Source organism: Pristiophorus japonicus, chromosome 13 (assembly GCF_044704955.1).
Source record: "Pristiophorus japonicus isolate sPriJap1 chromosome 13, sPriJap1.hap1, whole genome shotgun sequence".
Lineage (NCBI taxonomy): Eukaryota > Metazoa > Chordata > Chondrichthyes > Pristiophoridae > Pristiophorus > Pristiophorus japonicus.
Window position 1 is genome coordinate 101,899,276 of NC_091989.1, and position 20,967 is coordinate 101,920,242.

The 20,967-nt window shown below is 49.3% G+C and overlaps 1 protein-coding gene across 1 annotated transcript in view; it reads right to left on the minus strand.

Moving 5' to 3' along the window:
* Positions 1-20,967, minus strand: part of LOC139278156 (uncharacterized) — a 147,556-nt gene that overhangs the window by 51,751 nt on the left and 74,838 nt on the right. The window lies entirely within an intron of this gene.

Below are 20,967 nucleotides of genomic sequence, written 5' to 3' on the forward strand. Positions count from 1 at the left end.
ATTACGAGTCAGGAAAACAAAGAGTCTGAAGTTAGAGTGAGTTCAAATGAAAATCAAGGAAATTCCGTGGAGGAAAACGTTCCTCAGGATGAGCCTCGAATTAGTTTAGATTTGACACCATGTTTGGAAGGTTCTGTTCGAGAGCGAAGGTATCCACTTCGAAACAGAAAACAAGTGGTAAAGTTACATTTGTAAATATGGAAAAAAAAGTCTATAATCCTGTGTTATGGTATAAAAATGAATGTATGGTGTTTGTTTTAATAACTTCTTCATTAAGGAGGGAGAAGTGTAATGTCTGTAAGCTTGGAATGTTTGTAGCACCACACTGTGGATGTAGACGTATCATGTACTGCAACTACAGAGTTAATAATAAACAGAACCAGGCATGTTCCGGAAGCTAACGACAAAGCTGCCTGCCATGTTAGAAAGCTGTGTGTGCTGTGCGCTGTGATATCACCCTCCCTCTCTCTTTCTCTATCTCTCCTCTCCCTCTCTCCTTCTCTCTCTCTCCCTTTCTCTCTCTCTCCCAACCTCTCTCATTCTCCCCCTCTCCCTCTCATTCTCCCTCTTTCTCTCCCTCTGTCTGCTCCTCTCGCTCTCTCGATTTCTCCCTCCCTCTCTCTCTCACTGTCTCTCTCCCCTCTCCCTCTCTCTCTCCCCTCTCCCTCTCTCCCCCCCACTCTCTCTCCCACTCGCCCTCTCTCTCCCTCGCCCCCCTCTCTCTCTCTCCCTCCCTCCCTCCATCTCTCTCCCTCTCCCTCTCTCTCCCCCCTCTCTCTCTCTCCCTCCCTCTCCATCTCTTACTCTCTCTCTCTCACCCACTCTCGTTGCATCCCTTAATCCCTCTCCCTCACTCTCTCTCGCTCCCTCACCCGTTCCCACTTTCCCTCCCTCTCCTCTCTCTCTCTCCTCCTCTCTCCCTCTCTCTCTACCCACTCCCTCTCTCCTTCCCCCTCTCTCTCTCTCACCCCCTCTCCCTCCCGTTCTCTCTCTCCTCTCCCTCTCTCTCTCTCTACCTCTCCCTCTCTCCATCCCTCTCTCGCTCTCTCCCCCTCTCCCTCTTCCTCTCTCTCTCCCTCTCGCTCCCCATCTCCCTCTCTCTCTCCCTCTCTCTGCCCCCCGCTCTCTCTCCCTCTCTCTCTTGCTCACTCTCGCTCTCTCTCCCTCCCTCTCTCTCCTTCTCCCACTCTCTCCCTCTCCGTCTCCCTCTGTCTCTCCCCCCCCTCGACTCTCTCCCTCTCCCTACCCCTCTCCCTCTCTCTTTCCCGCTCTCTATCTCTCTCCCTCTCCCCCCTTTCCCTCTCTCTCTCCACCTCTCAATTTCACTCTCTCGCTCTCTCTCCCCCTCTCTAACTCTCCCTTTCTCCCTCGCTCTCTCTCCCCTACCTCTCTCAAGCTCACTCTCTCCCTCTCTCTCTCCCTCCCCCTCTCCATCTCTCTCTCTCTCCCCCTGTCTCTCTCCATCTCTCTCCCACTCTTTCTTTCCATCTCTCTCTATCACTCTCTCATTCTCTCCCTCTTGCCCTTTCTCCTCCCTCTCTTACTCTTACTCTCTCTCCCTCCCTCCCCTCTCTCTCTTCCTCTCTCTGCCCATCGCTCTCTCTCTCCCTCCCACTCTGCGTCTCTCTCCCTCGCCCTCTCTCTCTCTCTTTCTCCCCCCCACTTTCTCTCTCTCTTTCCACCTCTTAATTCCTCTCCCTCTCTCTCTCGCTCCCTCTCCCTTTCCCCCTTTTGCTCCCTCTCCTCTCTCTCTCTCCCCTCTCCCTCCCCCACTCTCTCTACCCCTCACCCTCTCTCCCCTCCCTCCCTCTCTCTCTCCCTCCCTCTCTCTCTCTCCCCTCTCTCCTCTCTCTATCTCTCCCTCCCTCTCCCCCTCTCTCCCCATCTCTCTCTCTCCCCCATCTCTCCCTCCCTCTCTCTCGCCCACTCCCTCTCTCTCCCACTCTCCCTCGCCCCCTCTCTCTCTCCCTCTCTATCCCTTTCCCTCTCTCTCCATCTCTCTCTCCCTCCCACTCCCCCTCACTCTCTCCTCCTCTCTCCCTGTCCCTCTCTCCCCTCTCTCTACCCTCTCCTTCTCTCCTTCCCTCTCTCTCTCTCTCTCACCCCATCTTCCTCTCTCTCTCCCTCCCGTTCTCTCTCTCTCCCCTCTCTCCTCTCCCTCTCTCTCTCTCTCTCCCCATCTCCCTCTCTCTCGACTCTTTCCCTCTCCCTACCTCTCTCCCTCTCTCTCAGCACCTCCTCTCCCTCTCTCTCCCTCTCTCTCTCACTCTCCCTCTCTCCCCCTCTCTCTCTCTCTCTTTCCCTCGCCCTCTCTCTCTCTCTGTCTCTCCACCCCTCTCGACTCTCTCCCTCTCCCTACCCCTCTCCCTCTCACTCTCTCTCTTTCTGTTAAGTCCTGACTCTAATGTACTGACTTACACGAGACACATGCTGAAGTAAAGGTCACTCAGGACCTGCACCTTTAATTCCAGTTCTCCAGTGCTGCACTTGCCTGAGACCTCCCTTTATATGCCTCAGTGGGACAGGTATGGAGTGTCTCCTGCAAGTGCACCCCTGGTGGTAAGATATGCTTATTGTTACAGGTCATATCCAGGTACAGTCATGTATAGCCTGGTAAGATACAGTTATATACAGTAATGTGAGATACATGACACTTTGTCCCCTCCCTCTCTCTTTCCGCCTCTCTATCTCTCTCCCTTTCTCTCTCTACCCCCTCTCCCTCTCTCTCTCCCCCGCTCTCACTCTCCCTTTCTCTCTCTCACCTTGTCTCTCTCTGCCTCTCAATTTCACTCTCTCCCTCTCTCCTCTCTCTCTCTCTCTCTCTCTCCCCCCCTCCATCTCTATCTCTCCCTCTCCCCCTGGCATTGTCCATCTATTTCTCTCTCTCTCCCCCATCTCCCTCCCTCTTTCTCTCCCTCTCCCACTCTTTCTCTCCCTCTCTATCACTCTCGCATTCTCTCTCCCTCTCTCTCTCTCCTTCTCTCCCTCTCTCTTCCTCCCGCCTTCATTCTCCCTTTTACTCTTCCTCTCGCTCTCTCTCTCCCCCTCTCTGCTCCTCTCGCTCTCTCTCTCTCTTGCCCTCTCTCTCTCTCCCTCCCTCTCTCTTTCCACCTCTTAATCCCTCTCCCTCTCTCTCTCTCGCTGCCTCTCCCTTTCCCCCTTTCGCTCCCTCTCCTCTCTCTCCCCCTCTCCCCCTCTCCTTCCCACTCTCCCTCTCTCGTTCCCACTCTCCCTCCCCCTCTCACTCTCTACCTCTCTCTCCCTGGCGTTCTCTCTCGCTCTCCCCTCTCTTTCTCTCTATCTCTCCCTCTCTCTCTCCCTCGCCCCCTCTCCCTCTCTCTCCTTCTCTCTCCCTCTCCCATTTCACTCCCTCTGTCTCCCTCTCTCTCCCCATCTCTCTCTCTCTCTCTCTCCCGCTCTCTCTCTCCCCCTCACTCTCTCTTTGCACCTCTTAAGCCCTCTCCCTCTCTCTCTCCCTTGCTCTCTCCTCCTCTCTCCCTGTCCCTGTCACCCTCTCTCTCTCTCCCCCTGTCCCTGTCACCCTGTCTCTCTCTCTCCCTCTCTGTTTCCCCCCTCCCTTTCTCTATTCCCCTCTCTATCTCTCTCTCTCTCTCTACCCCCTCTCCCGCTGTCTCTCCACCCATCCCGACTCTCTCCCTCTCCCTACGCGTCTCCCCCTCTCTCTGCCTCCCTCTCTCTCTCCCCCTCTCTCTCTCTCTCCCCCTCTCTCTCTCAACTCCCTCTCCCTACCCCTCTCCCCCTCTCTCACTCTCCCTCTCTCTCTCCCTTCCTCTCTCTCCCCCTCCCTCCCTCTCCCTCTCTCCCCTCTCTTTCTCCTCCTCTGCATCTCTATCTCTCCCTTTCTCTCCCTCTCCCCTGAGGTCTCTCTCCCTCTCTCTCTCTCTCTCTCTCTCTGTCTCCCTCCCTTTCTCTCTCGCTCCCTCTCTCCCTCTCCCTCTCCCTCTCTCTCTCATTCACTCTCCCTCTCCCTCTCTCTCTTGCTCTCCCTCTCGCTCTCTCTCTTGCTCTCCCTCTCTCTCTCTCTTTCTTTCCCTCCCTCTCTCTCCCTCTGTGATATCTTTACAGAGCACACACACACAGCTCCTAACATGGAGGCTGCTAGGTCCGGAAGCTACCGGAAGCTGCCTGTCTGTTTATTATAATTCTGCAGCTGCAGTACACAATACATCCACATCCACAGTATGGGGCTACAAGCATTACAAGCTTACAGACATCACACTTCTTCCTCCTTAATGAAAAAGCCATCATAACAAACATCATAAATAACTTCATTTTTATACATATTTACAAAGTTAACTTTACGACTTGTTTTCTGTTTCGAAGAGGATACCTTTGCTCTCGAACAAAACTTTCCAAACATGGTGTTGATTTCACACTCATTTGAGGGTCATCCTGAGGAACATTTTCCTCCATGGAAGTTCCTTGATTTTCAATTGCACTCACTCTAACTTCAGGCTCTTTGTTTCCCTGACTTGGACTCATACTTTCATTCTGATTCATCCTGGATTTGTTTCCAGTACATTGGATTTAGGATTTGCTACTGGTGTATCAAAACTATCTGATGAGTCAGAAAGGCAAAAAACAAAAAGGGCCACTGAATATAAAGGGGCTGCAGGAGGGGTCAAAACTAAAAATCATGGTTTAAAAACTAGTATTAAAACACTCTACCTAAACGCACGCAGCATTCGAAATAAAGTAAATGAGTTGACGGCACAAATCATTACAAATGGGTATGATTTGGTGGCCATGACAGAAACGTGGTTGCAGGGTGGTCAAGACTGGGAATTAAACATACAGGGGTATCTGACAATTCGGAAAGATAGACAAGAAGGGAAAGGAGGTGGGGTAGCTCTGTTAATAAAGGATGATATCAGGGCAGTTATGAGAGATGATATTGGCTCTAATGAACAAAATGTTGAATCATTGTGGGTGGAGATTAAAGATAGTAAGGGGAAAATGTCACTGGTGGGCGTAGTTTATAGGCCCCCAAATAATAACATCACGGTGGGGCGGGCAATAATCAAGGGAATAATGGAGGCATGTGAAAAAGGAACGGCAGTAATCATGGGGGATTTTAACCTACATATCGATTGGTCAACTCAAATCGCACGGGGTAGCCTGGAGGAGGAATTCATAGAATGCATACGGGATTGTTTCTTAGAACAGTATGTTACAGAACCTACAAGGGAGCAAGCTATCTTAGATCTGGTCCTGTGTAATGAGACAGGAATAATAAACGATCTCCTTGTAAAAGATCCTCTCGGAATGAGTGATCACAGTATGGTTGAATTTGTAATACAGATTGAGGGTGAGGAAGTAGTGTCTCAAACGAGCATACTATGTTTAAACAAAGGGGACTACAGTGGAATGAGGGCAGAGTTGGCTGGAAACACAGACTAAACGGTGGCACAATTGAGGAACAGTGGAGGACTTTTAAGGAGCTCTTTCATAGTGCTCAACAAAAATATATTCCAGTGAAAAAGGGCGGTAAGAGAAGGGATAACCAGCCGTGGATAACCAAGGAAATAAAGGAGAGTATCAAATTAAAAACCAATATATATAAGGTGGCCAAGGTTAGTGGGAAACTAGAAGATTGGGAAAATTTTAAACGACAACAAAGAATGATTAAGAAAGCAATAAAGAAAGGAAAGATAGATTACGAAAGTAAACTTGCGCAAAACATAAAAACAGATAGTAAAAGCTTTTACAGATATATAAAACGGAAAAGAGTGACTAAAGTAAATGTTGGTCCCTTAGAAGATGAGAAGGGGGATTTAATAATGGGAAATGTGGAAATGGTTGAGATTTAAACAATTATTTTGCTTTGGTCTTCACAGTGGAAGACACAAAAACCATGCCAAAAATTGCTGGTCACAGGAATGTGGGAAGGGAGGACCTTGAGACAATCACTATCACTAGGCGGGTAGTGTTGGACAGGCTAATGGGACTCAAGGTAGACAAATCCGCTGGTCCAGATGAAATGCATCCCAGGGTATTAAAAGAGATGGCGGAAGTTATAGCAGATGCTTTCGTTATAATCTACCAAAATTCTCTGGACTCTGGGGAGGTACCAGCGGATTGGAAAGCAGCTAATGTAACGCCTCTGTTTAAAAAAGGGGGCAGACAAAAGGCAGGTAACTATAGGCCGGTTAGTTTAACATCTGTAGTGGGGAAAATGCTTGAAGCTATCATAAAGGAAGAAATAGCGGGACATCTAGATAGGAATAGTGCAATCAAGCAGACGCAACATGGATTCATGAAGGGGAAATCATGTTTAACTAATTTACTGGAATTCTTTGAGGATATAACGAGCATGGTGGATAGAGGTATACCGATGGATGTGGTGGATTTAGATTTCCAAAAGGCATTCGATAAGGTGCCACACAAAAGGTTACTGCAGAAGATAAAGGTACGCGGAGTCAGAGGAAATGTATTAGCATGGATAGAGAATTGGCTGCTAACAGAAAGCAGAGAGTCGGGATAAATGGATCCTTTTCGGGTTGGAAATCGGTGGTTAGTGGTGTGCCACAGGGATCGGTGCTGGGACCACAACTGTTTACAATATACATAGATGACCTGGAAGAGGAGACAGAGTGTAGTGTAACAAAATATGCAGATGACACAAAGATTAGTGGGAAAGCGGGTTGTGTAGAGGACACAAAGAAGCTGCAAAGAGATTTAGATAGGTTAAGCGAATGGGCTAAGGTTTGGCAGATGGAATACAATGTCGGAAAGTGTGAGGTCATCCACCTTAGGGAAAAAAGCAGTAAAAGGGAATATTATTTGAATGGGGAGAAATTACAACATGCTGCGGTGCAGAGGGACCTGGGGGTCCTTGTGCATGAATCCCAAAAAGTTAGTTTGCAGGTGCAGCAGGTAATCAGAAAGGCGAATGGAATGTTGGCCTTCATTGCGAGAGGGATGGAGTACAAAAGCAGGGAGGTCCCGCTGCAACTGTATAGGGTATTGGTGAGGCCGCAGCTGGAGTACTGCGTGCAGTTTTGGTCACCTTACTTAAGGAAGGATATACTAGCTTTGGAGGGAGTACAGAGATGATTCACTCGACTGATTCCGGAGATGAGGGGGTTACCTTATGATGATAGATTGAGTAGACCGTGTCTTTAATCGTTGGAGTTCAGAAGGATGAGGGGTGATCTGATAGAAACATGTAAAATAATGAAAGGGATAGACAAGATAGAGGCAGAGAGGTTGTTTCCACTGGTCGGGGAGACTAGAACTAGGGGGCACAGCCTCAAAATACGGGGGAGCCAATTTAAAACCGAGTTGAGAAGGAATTTCTTCTCCCAGAGGGTTGTGAATCTGTGGAATTCTCTGCCCAAGGAAGCAGTTGAGGCTAGCTCATTGAATGTATTCAAGTCACAGATAGATAGATTTTTAACCAATAAGGGAATTAAGGGTTACCGGGTGCGGGCGGGTAAGTGGAGCTGAGTCCACGGCCAGATCAGCCATGATCTTGTTGAATGGCGGAGCAGGCTCGAGGGGCTAGATGGCCTACTCCTGTTCCTAATTCTTATGTTCTTATGTTCTTATGTAAATAATTGACTCATTCCCACCTTCAACTCCTTACATGTCTGTATGTAAAATATGATCAATATGGACAAACCTAACCTGTCCATTATCAAACATCTTTACCAAATATGTGCGAGGACCACATATCTTCACCACTCTTCCGGGTAACCACTTTAACCATTTATGGTGATGGTTCTTCACTCTCACCTTCTGGCTAAATTTCACTCTTCTCTCTTTTAGTCTCCCTTTATCGTGATTCTCTTTTTGTCGAATTTGTGTCTTTTCTACAGACTGTGCCAAATTTGGCTTTAACAATGAGAATCTGGTTCGTGGCTGTTGTTTGAGAAACAACTCCGCTGGCGTTCTACCAGTAGTTGTATGAGGAGTATTTCGATATGTATTCAAAAAATTAGCCAATCTGTGATCCAATGACAACTGTCGTTTCCTTGGATTTGGATCTAATATTTGTTTTTTGAGGGCACGTTTCACAATTTGTACAGTGCGCTCTGCTGCACCATTCGAAGCAGGATGGTATGGTGGAACCTTGGTATGTTTCACACCATTTTTGCTTGTGAATTCTGCAAATTCTTCTGAATGAAATTGTGGTCCATTATCCGAAACAATTTCTTCAGGGAGGCCAAATGAAGAAAATAATTTTTGTAAAATGTCCAATGTTTTACTTGTTGTTATTTTCCACATTGGGAACACCTCAACCCACTTTGAATGGCTATCAATTACAATGAACAATTGTTGTCCATCTAACTCAACAAAATCAATATGTCGCCTTTGCCACACCCTGGGAGGCCATTTCCATGGCTGTAATGGTACTGGTGGTGGTTGCTTGCTTACTGATTGACATGTCGTACATTGACTCACAATGTCCTCCATATCTTTATCAAGACCTGGCCACCATAAATAACTGCGTGCAAAACTCTTGGTCAAGCACATTCCCAGGTGCTGGTCATGGAGGTCTCCTAATAATTTGGACCTGAATTTCTTCGGTATAATCACTCGTGCACCCCACATGATACAATCTTTATCTACTGATAATTCATTCCTACGAATGAAGAATGGATGTGTATCTTTGTCTGTTACCAGGTTTGGCCATCCAGTTGCAATATATTCATACACCTTTGACATCACGGGGTCATGTTTGGTTGCTCTACAAATCTCTTCAGCTGTGACTGGTAGTTCATCAATGTATGAAAAATAAAGCACTTTTTCCCTATCGGGTGTACCCTGTAATGGGGAAGGCAATCTAGACATTGCATCAGCATTACTGTGATCAGCTGATCGACTGTATTCAATATCATATGTATATGCTGACAAAATCAAAGCCCATCTCTGCATTCGGGCTGCAGCTAATGTTGGAACTGTGGACTTTGGATGGAGGATTGCTGTTCGGGGCTTATGGTCTGCAACGATGGTAGACTTACGACCATACAAGTATTTGTGAAACTTCTTCACCCCTAAAATGTATGCCAAAGCTTCCCTTTCAATTTGCGCAGAATTTCTGTCACTGACACTGAGAGTGCGTGAAGCAAAAGCAATTGGTCTCTCCTCGCCACTACTTAATACATGAGAGATTACTGCCCCAACTCCATACGGAGAGGCATCACATGCTAGTTTAATCTCCATAGATATGTCATAGTGAACTAACATGGTGCTCTCTACCAATTTGTTTTTACACTCCTTGAATGCTGTTTCGCATTCTTTTGACCACTTCCACTGGACCTGTTTTTTCAAAAGTTCATTCAGTGGATATAATACTGTAGCCAAATTTGGTCGGAACTTCCCATAATAGTTCAAAAGACCCCAGAATGAACGAAGTTCAGTGACATTCCTGGGAGTGGGTGCATTTCTGATTGCATCCAATTTTTCCTTGGTCGGATGTAAACCATCTTTGTCTACTCTGTACCCTCAGTACTCCACTGAGTTTTTAAATAATTCACACTTACGAGCAGACACTCGTACTCTGTGCTTCTCTAGCCGTTTGAGGACTTAATTCAATATCTTATTATGAATTTGCCTATTTGGTGCTGAAATTAATGTGTCATCCAAATAACATCCTACCCCTTCAATACCTTGCAAAATCTGGTTCATCACCCATTGGAATATGGCAGGGGTGGTAGCCTATTAAATTGATATAGGCCTAGATGAGTGTTTATAGTCAAACATGACTTGGACTCCTCATCTCGTTCAAGCTGTAAGTAGGCATTCGTAAGATCCAGTTTTGAGAAGATCTGACCACCTGTTAGTGTTGTGAACAAATCTTCTATATGCGGCAATGTATTGGGGACATTACCCTCTAGAACCTGGTTTACGGTTATAATCGCCACACAATCTTACCTTACCATCAGACTTAGGTACAACAACAATGGGTGTAGCCCAATTACATCGATCTACCTTACAAATAATGTTCTCAGTCTCTAGTCTTTTGAGTTCTTGCTCAACTTTCTCCTTGAGTGCATATGGTCCAGAATGTGGCTTGTAGTAAACCGATCTAGCATCCTTCTGTACCCTGACACTTGCCTTGAAGCCTTGGATCGGACTGCCCGTTTCGCAGAACACCTTCGGATACTGTTTGATAACCTCATCCGTTGATGAAAATCTCGCTTCCACAGAGAAGTTCTTACTCCAATCCAGCTTCAGTGAGCTAAACCAATTTCTTCCTAGTGAAGCAATCTTGTCTCCTTTCACTATTATTAGAGGCAAGTTCTGAAATTGATCTTTATATTTCACTGGTACAGTGATACGGCCTACTACAGAAATTTTCTCTCCCGAGTAGCCTCGCAGCTCTATCTTGGATTTCTCCAGTTGGAAATCATGCAATTTGTTGCGGTACAGTGACTCCGGTATTACATTCATGGAGGCACCCGTATCAATTTCCATTGGTATCTTGAATCCCGCAAAATCTATGTGGATTTTGATGCTTTCCGAATCGCTGTCCGTTAACCTCGTGCTCCTGATGACGTGTAATTCTAACATCTCCTCATCCTGTTGTTGTTCTTCCAAGCCATGTAGCCTCTTTGGATTACTACTCATAGCTTTGAACGCTGGACTCATAGCTTCAAGAACTGGTTTACCCTTCAGTCGGCATGCCTTCGCAAGATGCCCAGTCTTTCTGCAGAAGAAACACTCTGCCTTCACGTATGGACAACTTTGAGCAATGTGTTGTCCCAGGCACCTATAGCACGACTTCGACGCTCTGTTAGAATTTCCAGTTTCTGAGACTTTCGGCCCTGGCCGTCTTTTACTTTGAACCTGCAGGTGATTTACCTTGGTTGACTGACGACCATAATCATTATTTAATTCTCGGGAATATTGTTCGGCCATGCTCATCGACCTCGCTGTCTGACAAGCAATCTCAAAAGTCAAGTCATCCGTCGTCAATAACTTCCTTCTGATCGCATCATTTTTCACCCCACAAACAAAACGATCCCGTAATGTTCGATTTTGAAAGTTTCCAAAATTACAGTGCATCGATAGCTTTTTTAATGCTATGATGTAATCAGCAATACTTTCATCAATCTTTTGATTCCGTATCCCGAAACGATAGCTTTCAGCAATTTCTAATGGTTTGGGGTTATAGTGCTGCTCCAGCTTTGTTAAAATCTCTAAGCGTTGTGCCCTTTGGCTTGTCAGGCACAAGCAGATTTATCAGTGTTTCGTACAATGCTGGACCCGCCATCAATAAGAAAATCGCTTTCTTCCGTTCCAACACAGCCTGGTTTTGGACTGCATTGTCTGGAACTTCGATTATGTTATTTGCAGTGAAATACATTTCTAGCCGATCCACATACGCTTTAAAACGTTCCTGGTCGTGTCTATATTCACCCAAATATGCGATTACACCTGCCATGTTTAATCTCTAGCTGTTCTCACCGAATGCTGTTGTTTATCTCGGATTTTATAGCTTCTTTTTCAAAGACAGGAACTTCCAAAGTCTTTTGTCAGCTGGCTGAATCCTTCACCAACAAAAAATAAGCTTTAAACATCTGAAAAATCTTCATCCTCAGTCGCCAACCTAGATATCTTTACAAAGCATACACACACAGCTCCTAACATGGAGACTGCTGGTCTGGAAGCTACCGGAAGCTGCCTGTCTGTTTATTATAACTCTGCAGCTGCAGTACACAATACATCCACATGCACAGTATGGAGCTACAAGCATTACAAGCTTACAGCACTGACAGACATCACACTCTCCTTCTCTCTCTATCTCTCTCTCTCTCTCCCTCTCTGTCTCTCTCCCCCTCTCTCTCTCAGTCTCCATCCCTCTGTCTCCCCTCTCTATCCCTCCCTGTCACTCCCACTCTCTCTCTCTCCCTCATTCCCTCTCTCTCCCTCCCTCTCCCTCTCTCATTCTCCCGCACCCTCTCTCATTCTCTCCCTCTCTCCCTTTCTCTCCCTCTCCTCTCTCTCCCTCTCTCTCACTCCCTCTCTCAATCTCCCTCTCTCTCTCCCTCTCTCTTTCATTCCCTCTCCCTCTCTCTCCCTCGCTCTATGTCTCCCTTGCTCTCATCTCTCTCCCCCTCTTTCTCCCTGTCTCATTCTCCCACTCTCTCCCCCTCTCCTGCACCCTCTCTCTCTCTCCCTCTCCATTTCTATCCCTTTCCTCTCTCTCCCCCTCTCTCATTCTCCCTCTCTCTCTCTCCCTTTCCCTCTCTCTCTCTTGCTCTTCCTCTCTCCAACTCCCTCTCTCTCCATCTCTCCCTCACTCTCTCTCCCTCTCCCCTTCTCTCTCTCCCTCTCTCTCTCTCTTCCACCCCTCCACCTCTCCCCTCTCTCTCTCTCCCATTCTCTCTCTCTCTCTCTCGCTCTCTCATTCTCTCTCTCCCTCTCTCTTTCTCCCCCTCTCCCCCCTCTCACTCTCTTTCTCTCCCCTCTCACTCTCCCCCCCCCCCCGTTTCTCTCTCCCCCTTCTCTCTCACTCTGTCTCCCTCTCTCTCCCCCTCTCCCTCTCTGTCTCTCCCAACCTCTCTATCTCTCTCCATCTCTCTCCCTCTATCTCGCTCCATCTCTCTCTCCCTCCCTCTCTCTCTCCCCCTCTCCCTCCACCCTCCCTCTCTCTCCCCCCTCTCACTCTCCCTCTCTTCCTCGCTCCCTCTCACCCCCCTCTTGCCACACCCTCTCCCCCTCTCTCCTCCTCTCTCGCTCCCTCCCCCTCCCTCTCTCTCTCCCACCTCTTGCCTCACCCTCTCCCCCTTTCTCCTCCTCTCTCGCTCCCGCCCCCTCCCTCTCTCTCCCCCTCGGTCTCTCCCACCCTTTCTCTCTCCCTCTCTAACTTTATCTCTCTCTCGCCCTCCCTCTCTCTCTCTCTCTCCTCTCCCACTCTCTCTCTCTCACTTGCTCATTCTCTCTCCCTCTCCTTCTCTCCCTCTCTCCCGCTCCCTCTTTCTCACCCTCTCCCTTTCTCTCTCTCTCTCTCTCTCTCGCACCTCTCTCTCCCTCGCTCTCTCCCTCTCTCTCTCTCTCTCTCCTCCCCCTCTCTCTCTCTCCCTCTCCCTCCCTCTTTCACTCTCCCTCCCCCTCTCACTCTCTCTCTCCCTCGCTCTCTTTCTCTCTCCCTCTATCTCCCAACCACTCTATCTCTCTCTGTCTCAAGCTCTCTCCCCCTCCCTCCACCTCTCCCTTTCTCTCTCCCCCCTCTCTCCCACTCTCTCCTTTGCTCCCTCTCTCCCGCCATGCCCCCTCTCCCCCTCTCTCGCCCTCCCTTTCTTCCTCCCTCTCCCTCTTTCTCCCACCCTCTCCCCCTCTCTCGCCCTCTATCTCTCCCCACTCTCTCTTCCCCTCTCCCGCTCTCTCTTCCGATCTCCCGATCTCCTTCTTTCTCTCTCTCTCTCTCCTTCTATCCCTCTCTCCAACTCTCACTCCCATCTCTCTCACCCCCTCGCTCCTCTCTCTCTCTCTCTACCCCCTCTCTCCCCCTCTCTCTCTCTCACTCCCTCCTTCCCTCTCTCACTCATCCTCACTCCCTCTCACTCTCCTTCTCTCGCTATCGCTCTCCCGCCTCTCTCTCTCCCCCTCTCTCCTCTCCTTCTCACTCCCTCGCTCCCTCTCTCATTCTCTCTCCCTTTCCCACTTCTCTCCCTCTCTCTCTCTCTCTCAACTCGCTCTCTCTCTCCCTCTCTCCCTCACTCATTCTCTCTCCCTCACTCTCTCTCTCTCTCCCTCCCCTCTATCTCTCTCCCCTCCCTCTCGCTCCCTCTCTCTCTCTCCCCCTCTCACGCTCTCTCTCTCTCTCTCCCTCTCTCCTTCTCTCCCTATATATATATATCTCCCTCTCTCTGTCCTCTCTCCTCTCTCCCTCTCTCCCTCACTCTGCCCCTTCGCTCTCCCCCTCTCTCCTCTTCCCCTCCCTCTCTCTCCCTCTAACTCTCATTCTTTCTCCCTTTCTCCCCTTCCCTCTCTCTCTCTCCCTCGCCCTTTCACTCCCTCTCTCCCCCTCGCTCTCTCTCTCTCTCCCGCTCCTTCTCTCTCTCTCTCTCTCTCCCCCTCTCAATCTCACTCTCTCCCTCTCCATCTCTCCCTCTCTCCTTTGCTCCCTCTCTCCCCCCTCTCTCTCCCTCTCTACCTTCATCTCTCTCTCTCTCTCCTCTCCCACGCACTCTCTCTCACTTGCTCTCTCTCTCTCCCTCTCATTCTCTCTCCCTCTCCTTCTCTCCCCCTCCCGCTCTCTCTCTCTCCCCCTCTCCCTTTCTCTCTCTCTCTCTCTCGCACCTCTCTCTCTCCCTCTCTACCTCTCTCTATCTCTGTCTCATTCTCTCTTCCTCTCTCTCCACCTCTCCCTTTCTCTCTCTCTCTCTCCCCCCTCTCTCCCACTCTCTCCTTTGCTCTCTCTCTCTCTCCACGCCCCCTCTCCCCCTCTCTCGCCCTCTCTTTTTCCCTCCCTCTCCCCATCCCTCTCTCTCTCCCCCTCTCTCCCTCTGCCCCTTCCCTCTCCCCTGCCTCTCCTCTTCCCCTCTCCCTCTCTCTCCCTTCCTTTCTCTCCTTCCCCCTCTCTCTCTCTCCATCTTCCTCTCTCTCCCTCGCTCTCTCTCCTTCTCCCACTCACTCTCTCTCTTCCCCCTCTCTCTCTCTCGTCCCTTCTCTCTCCCTCTCCTGCTCCCTCTCTCCCTCTCCGATTCTCTCTCTCCCCCTCTCTCCCTCGCTCCCCCTCTCCATCTCTCTCCCTCTCTCAATCTCACTCTCTCCCTCTCCCTCTCCCTCTCCATCTCTCTATCTATGTCTCTCTCTCTCTCTCTCTCCCTCCCTCTTTCTCTCTCTCTCTCCTCTCCCATGCACTCTCTCGAATTGCTCTCTCTTTCTCCCTCTCATTCTCTCTCTCTCTCCTTCACTCCCTCTCTCATAGAAACATATCGACATAGAAAATAGGTGCAGGAGTAAGCTATTCGGCCCTTCTAGCCTGCAGCGCCATTCAATGAGTTCATGGCTGAACATGCAACTTCAGTCACCCATTCCTGCTTTCTCGCCATACCCCTTGATCCCCTGAGTAGTAAGGACTTCATCTAACTCCTTTTTGAATATATTTAGTGAATTGGCCTCAACAACTTTCTGTGGTAGAGAATGCCACAGGTTCACCACTCTCTGGGTGAAGAAGTTTCTCCTCATCTCGGTCCTAAATGGCTTACCCCTTATCCTTAGACTGTGACCCCTAGTTCTGGACTTCCCCAACATTGGGAACATTCTTCCTGCATCTAACCTGTCTGAACCCATCAGAATTTTAAACGTTTCTATGAGGTCCCCTCTCATTCTTCTGAACTCCAGTAAATACAAACCCAGTTGATTCAGTCTTTCTTGATATGTCAGTCCCGCCATCCCGGGAATCAGTCTGGTGAACCTTCGCTGCACTCCCTCAATAGCAAGAATGTCCTTCCTCAAGTTAGGAGACCAAAATTGTACACAATACTCCAGGTGTGGCCTCACCAAGGCCCTGTACAACTGTAGCAACACCTCCCTGCCCCTGTACTCAAATCCCCTCGCTATGAAGGCCAACATGCCATTTGCTTTCTTAACCGCCTGCTGTCCCTGTATGCCAACCTTCAATGACTGATGTACCATAACACCCAGGTCTCGTTGCACCTCCCCTTTTCCTCATCTGTCACCATTCAGATAATAGTCTGTCTCTCTGTTTTTACTACCAAAGTGGATAACCTCACATTTATCCATATTATACTTCATCTGCCATGCATTTGCCCACTCACCTAACCTATCCAAGTCACTCTGCAGCCTCACAGCATCCTCCTCGCAGCTCATACTGCCACCTAACTTAGTGTCATCCGCAAATTTGGAGATACTACATTTAATCCCCTCGTCTAAATCATTAATGTACAGTGTAAACAGCTGGGGCCCCAGCACAGAACCTTGCGGTACCCCACTAGTCACTGCCTGCCATTCTGAAAAGTACCCATTTACTCCTACTCTTTGCTTCCTGTCTGACAACCAGTTCTCAATCCATGTCAGCACACTACCCCCAATCCCATGTGCTTTAACTTTGCACATTAATCTCTTGTGTGGGACCTTGTCGAAAGCCTCTGAAAGTCCAAATATACCACATCAACTGGTTCTCCCTTGTCCATTCTACTGGAAACATCCTCAAAAAATTCCAGAAGATTTGTCAAGCATGATTTCCCTTTCACAAATCCATGCTGACTTGGACCTATCATGTCACCTCTTTCCAAATGCGCTGCTATGACATCCTTAATAATTGATTCCATCATTTTACCCACTACTGAGGTCAGGCTGACCAGTTTATAATTCCCTGTTTTCTCTCTCCCTCCTTTTTTAAAAAGTGGGGTTACATTGGCTACCCTCCACTCGATAGGAACTGATCCAGAGTCAATGGAATGTTGGAAAATGACTGTCAATGCATCCGCTATTTCCAAGGCCACCTCCTTAAATACTCTGGGATGCAGTCCATCAGGCCCTGGGGATTTATCGGCCTTCAATCCCATCAATTTCCCCAACACAATTTCCCGACTAATAAGAATTTCCCGACTAATAAGGATTTCCCTCAGTTCCTCCTCCTTACTAGACCCTCTGACCCCTTTTATATCCGGAAGGTTGTTTGTGTCCTCCTTAGTGAATACCGAACCAAAGTACTTGTTCAATTGGTCTGCCATTTCTTTGTTTCCCGTTATGACTTCCCCTGATTCTGACTGCAGGGGACCTACGTTTGTCTTTACTAACCTTTTTCTCTTTACATATCTATAGAAACTTTTGCAATCCGTCTTAATGTTCCCTGCAAGCTTCTTCTCATACTCCATTTTCCCTGCCCTAATCAAACCCTTTGTCCTCCTCTGCTGAGTTCTAAATTTCTCCCAGTCCCCAGGTTCGCTAATATTTCTGGCCAATTTGTATGCCACTTCCTTGGCTTTAATAATATCCCTGATTTCCCTCTCTCTACCTCCCGCTCGCTCTCTCCCTCCCGCTCACTCTCTCTGTCCCCCTCTCCCTTTCTCTCTCTCTCTCTCTCTCGCACCTCTCTCTCTCCCTCTCTCTCTCTATCTCCCTCTCTTTCTCTCTCTCCCCTCTATCTCTCTCTGTCCCCCTCTCTCTCTCTGTCTCATTCTCTCTTCCTCTCTCTCCACCTCTCCTTTCTCTCTCTCTCTCTCCCTTCTCTCTCCCACTCTCTCCTTTACTCCCTCTCTCCCTCGCCCCCTCACTTGCCCTCTCTTTCTCCCTCCCTCTCCCTCTCCCTCCCTCTCTATATATCTCTCCCTCTCTCTCTCTGCCTCTCTCCTCCTCTGTCTCTGTCTCTGCCTCTCCCCCCCTCTCCTCTTCCCCTCTCTCTCCCTCTCTCCTCTTCCCCTCTCTCTCCCTCTCCCTCTCGCTCTCTCTCACCCCCTCTCGCTCTCTCTCCCTCGCTCTCGCTCACTCTCCACCTCTCTCTCTCTCTCTGTTTCTCCCGCTCTCCCTCCCTTGCTCTCTCTCTCTCTCTCTCTCCGTCTCTCTCTCTCCCCCCTCTCTCTCTCTCTACCTCTCTCTCCCTCCCTCTCTCTTCATCTCTCTCCCCCTCCCTCCCTCTCTCTCCCTCTCGCTCACTCTCTCCCTCTCGCTCCCTCCCTCTCTCTCCCTCCCTCTCTCTCTCCCTCTCTCTCCACTCTCCCTCTCTCCTGCCCTCTCTCTCTCCCCCCTCTCTCTCACTCCCCTCTCACATCTCCCTCTCTCCTCCTCTCTCCCTCCCCCTCCCGCTCTCCCTCTCTCCTCCTCCCGCTCTCCCTCTCTCTCCCACCCTCTCTTTCTCCTTCTCTACCTTTATCTCTCTCTCTCCCTCCCTCTCTCTTTCTCCTCTCCCACTCTCTCTCTCTCTCTCATTCTCTCTCCCTCTCTCATTCTCTCTCCCTCTCCCTCTCCCTCTCGCTCTCTCCCCGCTCCCTCTTTCTCCCCCTCTCCCTTTCTCCCTCTCTCTCCCCCTCTCTCTCTCTCTCCCCTCTCCCTTTCTCTCTCTCTCTCCCCCTCTCCCTCTCCCTCGCTCTCTCCCTTTCTCTCTCTCTCTCTCCCTCCCTCTTTCACTCTCCCTCCCCCCTCACTCTCTCTCTCCCTCGCTCTCTTTCTTTCTCCCTCTCTACCTCTCTCTCTCTATCTCCCACCATCTCTCTCTCCCCTCTCTCTCTCTCTCTGTCTCATTCTGTCCCTCTCTCGCCACCTCTCCCTTTCTCTCTCTCCCCCTCTCTCCCACTCTCTCCTTTGCTCACTCTCTCCCTCTCTCTCTCCGCGCCCCCTCACTCGCCCTCTCTTTCTCCCGCCCTCTCTTTCTCCCCCTCTCTCGCCCTCTATCACACCATCTTCCCCCCCACTTTCCCTCTCTCTCTCACTCTCCCCCTCTCTCTCTGCCCCTTTCTCTCTCTCTCTCACACTCTCCCTCCATCCCCCTCACTCTCTCTCTCTCCATCTCCCCCCTTTCTCCCTCTCGCTCTCTCTCTCCCTTTCTCTCCTTCTCCCTCTCTCTCTCCCTCTCCCTTTCTCTCCCTCTCCCTTTCTCTCCCTCTCCCTCTCCCTTTCTCTCCCTCTCTCTCTCTCTCTCCCTCTCCTTCTCCCTCTCTCTCTCCCCCTCGCTCTCTCCCACCCTCTCTCTCTCCCCCTCGCTCTCTCCCACCCTCTCTCTCTCCCTCTCTACCTTTATCTCTCGTCACGTATCTTACATTATTATATATAACTGCATCCTAACATGCTATACAAGAATGTAATAAGATTTGACCTGTAACCACCAGCATACCTTACCACCGGGAGTGCACTTGCAAGAGACAGGTATATAAGGGCAGGTCTCAGGCAAGTGCAGCATTCCAGAGCTGTAAAATAAAGGTGCAGGTCCAGAGTGACCTTGACTTCACTACATGCCTCGTGTGAATCTGTACTGAGGGGACAGGACTTTACAGTTGTGACGGGTTACGGGATTACAGAATCTACAGAATGGCGAACAACGGATCAGATGAAAAGTACAATGCGGGAGACAATTGGGAGGACTTTATAGAAAGGATCCAGCAAAGCTTTGTAACCAAAGACTGGTTAGGCGACGATAAGGCAGACAAGAGAAGAGCCCATCTCTTGACCAGCTGTGGCTCGAAAACATACGCTTTAATGAAGGATCTGTTGGCACCCGAGAAACCAGCAAGCAAGTCATTTGAAGAATTGAGCACACTGGTAAGAGACCACCTGAAGCCAGCGAGCAGCCTACACATGGCCAGACACAGGTTCTACAACTACACACGCTGTGTGGGCCAGAGCATACCCGACTTCGTGGCGGAACTTCGGAGGTTGGCTAGTTTATGTGAGTTCTCCGATAAACTGAGGAGAGAAATGCTGAGAGACTTTTTCAGTGAAGGAATAGGCCACGCAGGCATATTCCGAAAGCTCATCGAGAGCAAGAACCTGACCTTGGAGGCAGCAGCACTGGTTGCACAGACATTCTTGGTAGGGGAAGAAGAAACGAGGTTGATTTACAATGCAGGTACGACAACTAGCGAAATATCGGAAGAAGTTCACAACACTAAACAAGCTGCTACCCCCACACACAGACAAAACCGGGAGAACAGGTTCTCACAGGAACGGCCATTCACACCTCATCAACTCACAATGCGAGCAATCAACAACAAACTGAGAGAAGCTCAAGAGAGATCAGCCAGACACAGCTCATTCTTTGGGAACTCTTTGAACAATGGAACAGGTCTGTGCTGGAGGTGTGGGGATGTTGACTCGTCAAGGGGATGTTGATTTCAGCAGGCTGTTTGCAGAAATTGTGAATATACAGGGCATTTGGCCCACATGTGCAAAAAAACGGCAGCTCGGCTGGTATACGAATCGGATGGGTCAGAAAGCAGCCCAGAAGATGGTTTGGACAGTACCCGGGACATCGGTGTACAGCGGGTCAACACAATAAATGGTCGCTGCCCCGACAACAGGACGCCTCCTATAATGATGAGGGTCCTATTCAATGGGATATCTGTCAACATGGAGCTGAATACGGGAGCTAGTCAATCTCTCATGGGTGCGCAACAATTTGAACAACTGTGGCCGCATAAAGGAGACAGACCAAAACTCACAAGGGTCGACACCACACTAAGGACCTGTACCAAAGAAATTGTACCAGTCCTCGGCAGCGCCATGCTCTCTGTCACACACGAAGGGACAGTGAACCGACTTCCCCTGTGGATTGTCCCTGGAGACCCCCCAGCACTGCTGGGGAGAAGCTGGCTGGCAAAACTAAACTGGAAATGGGATGATGTCCATGCCATGTCATTAGAGGAACGGACCTCCTGCTCAACAGTTATAAAGTGATTTGAACATCTCTTTCAGCCAGGTGTGGGCACTTTCAAAGGGGCCAAAGTCAAAATCTACATCACACAGGATGCTAGACCGGTCCATCACAAGGCCAGAGCTGTACCCTATGTGATGAGGGAAAAGATTGAACACGAACTAGACAGGCTTCTGCGGGAAGGCATTATATCACCTGTGGAATTTAGCGACTGGGCAAGTCCCATCGTCCCAGTCATGAAGCCTGATGGATCCATACAAATCTGTGGGGACTACAAATCTACCATAAACAGAGTCTCCCTACAGGACCAGTACCCGCTGCCCAGAGCGGAGGACTTATTTGCCACATTGGCTGGAGGTAAACTTTTCTTAAAATTAGACCTCACATCTGCGTATATGACGCAAGAATTGACCGAGGAATCCAAGCTACTCACCACCATCAACACACATCGAGGCCTTTTCATGTACAATCGATGCCCATTCGGCATCAGGTCGGCAGCTGCCATATTCCAGCGCAACATGGAGAGTCTGCTCAAGTCCATCCTGGGGACGCTTGTATTTCAAGACGACCTACGTATCACGGGCAGGGACACCGACTCCCATCTTCGTAATGTGGAGGAAGTACTAAAGCGGTTGGATCGGGTAGGCCTCCGAGTCAAG